Raw genomic sequence first — 3,928 nt, 5'->3', positions numbered from 1 at the left:
AAAAAAAAAAAAAAAAAATCTTTCTTTAGAAAATGCTGCACCCTTCTGGAAGAAAATTATTTTATTTTGCTTTACAAGATGTTGCTTTTAGAGGATCTAGAGGAAAATAGAACATCGCACAGATAGGATTGTCCAATATTCTGTCTTCAGCTCAGAAATGCCTACTCAACTAAATTGCCTTGTTTATAAAAATGTAAAAAAGTTGGAGTAACAGATACAGAATGTGTTTTTAAAATGAAGTTAAAATAAAGTTTCGTATTTACATGAAAGTTGTTAAATAAGGTTATCATGTTCTTTATATTAATAGTATAATGATCTTTGTATAATAATGTTGTCAGGATGGTGTTATGCAGATTGTGACAAACCTTGAGTATATGTTGACATGGAAGCAAATATTAAATGGTAAAATCATAGCAGCTTATTAAGGATAAAATACTCATCTTAATGCTCTTGATTAATGAGACTTACAATTGGAACATCAGAGTTTTCAGGTACTTACCAAGATCATGCTTGGTATATACTTCAAGGTAAGAAGGAGCTGAACCCAGGATAAAGCCACTCCAATCCCAGCTATTAGGCACATGTATTGATCTTGATGGTCTTACTCTAGTCCTTCTACCCTGGTGCCTTTTTAGCGGAAGAAAGGCCTCTGAGGATGACAACTCAAGAAGCAAGACCCAGAGGGATTAAAAAGCCCACAGGTCTTTTTTTACACAGATGAGTCCTTAAATAAGAGTGGACTCAAACAGAATCAGCTGAATTGCTATACTCCATATAAATTAGCCATTGAAGATTAATATCCTATGAGACCTATTCTGCTTTATTCAACAGAATTGATTGCTCTCTCATCTGCAGTTATAGGTTCTTCTGGAGAAGTGTTCACGATTTATTTTCCTAGGTCATTATGTTTGTGCCATTATAATCGAGTTTTCCCAGTCACTTTTGCTACTTGCTTATACATGCAATTTTTATCTTATTAAATGGAAGTTTTTATTCTTCTCATGTTTAAGAGCACTTGAATTTATTTTTAGAGGCCAGTCTATGTATACCCTTTGTTCATTTTTAAAATTTTTTTATCTATTAGTCTGAGTACCCCCTATATTAAATAAATGTATTTTTACTGTTACATAAAGTAAAGATTTCTTGCTCTTCTGTTACTCATATTTATCTTTGATAATGATGTTGTTGCAGGTTGAAATCCCTTTGAAATAAACATTGAGCTAAACATTTGTGTGCAGAAGTTTATTGGGAGTGTTGCTATGTTAAACAGCTATCAGGGAAAAAAGGGAAATAGAACTAGTGGAAAGAGAAATTAAGTTCCATTCAATTGTTAGAAAAGCTGCATTTAATCTTGAAGAGATCTCTAGGGCTAAAATGATCCCACTTCGGAATTGTCCTGAATTGGAGGAAAGGCCTGAACCTTTTTAACAATCTATTGATGGGCCATTGGATGTGGTCTTTAAATGGGAGGGGTCATGACTTTGGATAAAGTGGCTCCATTTAGAAGAAAGAAATTCTCAAGAAGGACTCAAATGAGACCTGTTAGCTATAACACTCTTATTAGAGGAATGAGTGCTTCAGGTCTGGCAGAATAAGAACATCCAGGTGATTCACTGAGCATCAGCTGCAGTTCAACCATTGCTCACTTTCACCTAAAAACTTCAGAAATAAATTCTGGAAGCAGCTTTTTCAGAATTAGTATAGGACTTTTTGTCCATTCAGAAGCGACAGGTGAACTGTTAGTGGGATGATTCAAAGTCCCCTACACTGCAGCTGTCCTGAGGCTCCAACTGTAATATACTATCCCTCTTCTCTAGTATCCAGCTTAGATTCCTGTACCCTTAGCTAGAACTTAATCCTTGGCCACCATAAATGTCTCAAGCTGTGGCTTTTGCATTTGTCCATTGATACGGTAGGCTTTGTGTCCCCACCCAAATCTCATTTTAAATTGAGGTGTCCAGGTGTCCAAGTGTCCAGGGAAAGACCTGTTGGGAGGTGATTGGATCATAGGGATGGTTTCCCCCATGCAGTTTTTATGATAGTGAGTTCTCATGAGATCTGATCTTATGGTTTTATAAGGAGCTCTTCTCCCATCACTGTCTTCACTTACTCTTGCCTGCCAGCATGTAGGATGTGCCTTTGCTTCTCTGTTGCCTTCTGACCTTATTGTAAGTTCCCTGGGGCCTCCCAAGCCATGCAGAACTGTGAGTCAATTAAACATCTTTCCTTTATAAATGACTCAGTCCCAGGTATCTCTTTACAGTAGAGAAAAAATGGAAAAACACATCTATTTACCATCAAAACAGGGCAAGAAATATCAAAGGATGCCCAGGGATCACCTAACAGTAAGCATATTCTTACTTGGCCACATTGAGTGTCAGCACTTCTAACTCATTCTAATTATTAAAGTAATTATTTTCTTTGCTTACTGGTGTCTTAGAATGACATAGTGCCATCTCTAATAGTTTAACAGAATTATATGTCTTTTGGTATAATATTTTTACCTATGGAATCAGAATCTCTAAACCAACAGAGCCCAGAACAGCAGGACTAAAACACAGGTTCTCAGAGTGGGTAAATGGAAGCAATGTTTGGTAATGACAACACTATTTTTTTCTTCATAATAAAAATATGTTTTCTTCATATTAAAAAAAGAACACTATGGATATTGATTTAGGTTGTATACTGTGTCCTGGAAGATATGGCCACATCATCTCACATATCATCACTGAGCTGACACTTCAGATCAGTGTAATTTCATTACTCTGTCAGACTAGCAGCAGTTTGAGAAAGAACAAAAGGATTACATTGTTAGGGTCCTACCTTCACCTATTTCCCACCACCAGGTCATAAATTAGGAATAATTTGCAACATAAACAGATGGTGAGGTGTTGTGTCTGATGAGAGCAGAAAAGGACTATACCCTAAAGAAGTTACAAAAATAGGATAGAATCTACCAGCAAGATATGACAAAGTAAGCATTACACATTGAGCTTGCTTAGTCCAAGAGGTTAGAAAATGAAATTATATAGCTAAAAGCATATATAATTGTGAGTACTGTCACAAAATATAGAATTTAATATCCAGCTAAAACCTTAAGACATGAAACAAACATTTTGCGGATATTGCTCTCAGAAGCATGTAGAAAGGGGCATCCATAGGAGCAAAATAATGGGCAGCAACAACAATAATACTTGGTTTGCATCCTCACAAGAAATCAAAGATGGATAACCATGAAGCTGAGAGCAGTTGCCTCATGGAGAATTTGCAAGCCCTTGCCAAGATTCCAGATCTGAATTCCTTCAGATTGCAAACCAACGATTGAATAAGTCCCCAGGTTAGTTATTTTATCACCATTATACACATTATACTGATTTCCCTGCTCATGCAAAGGGATTGACTGTCACTTGCTTGAGTAACTATACTGGTGAAAAATGAACATCATGTCATTTTTAGGACTGTTGGATGCAGGATATGAATTGACACTGATATCTCTAATGTATAATTGGGACTGATGTATTTGGTAGTGGCTCAATCCTTAGTTTAATGAGTAAGAGCTTTTACAGTGAAAGAGACCAAACAGAGGTCTATGAAATTGTCTGGAAATGTCTGGGGCTAATAAGTTAATTCCAAAACAAATACCATACCCCAAGGTCATTGATGAAATGTCCCTAACTTATCTCCTTTTAACTCACCTGTGTGGTCTCTGCAGACTACAGTTATACCTTGGAAAGTGACTGTAGACTGCTGGAAGTTCAACCAAGTAGTAGTTACAACCACTGGACAGATATGACTTCTTAGATTCATTAGCCTTAGGTAGATGACAGGCATTCATTTGATAAATACTTTTATTCTATCCCACACAGAAAACAATAATTCAAAAAATCAGAAATAATTCAGGTTTATATGGAACAGAGAGCAATTCACG

The sequence above is a fragment of the Piliocolobus tephrosceles genome, chromosome 13 (assembly GCF_002776525.5).
Source record: "Piliocolobus tephrosceles isolate RC106 chromosome 13, ASM277652v3, whole genome shotgun sequence".
NCBI classification, from domain to species: Eukaryota; Metazoa; Chordata; class Mammalia; order Primates; family Cercopithecidae; genus Piliocolobus; species Piliocolobus tephrosceles.
This window is presented reverse-complemented; position numbering follows the sequence as displayed.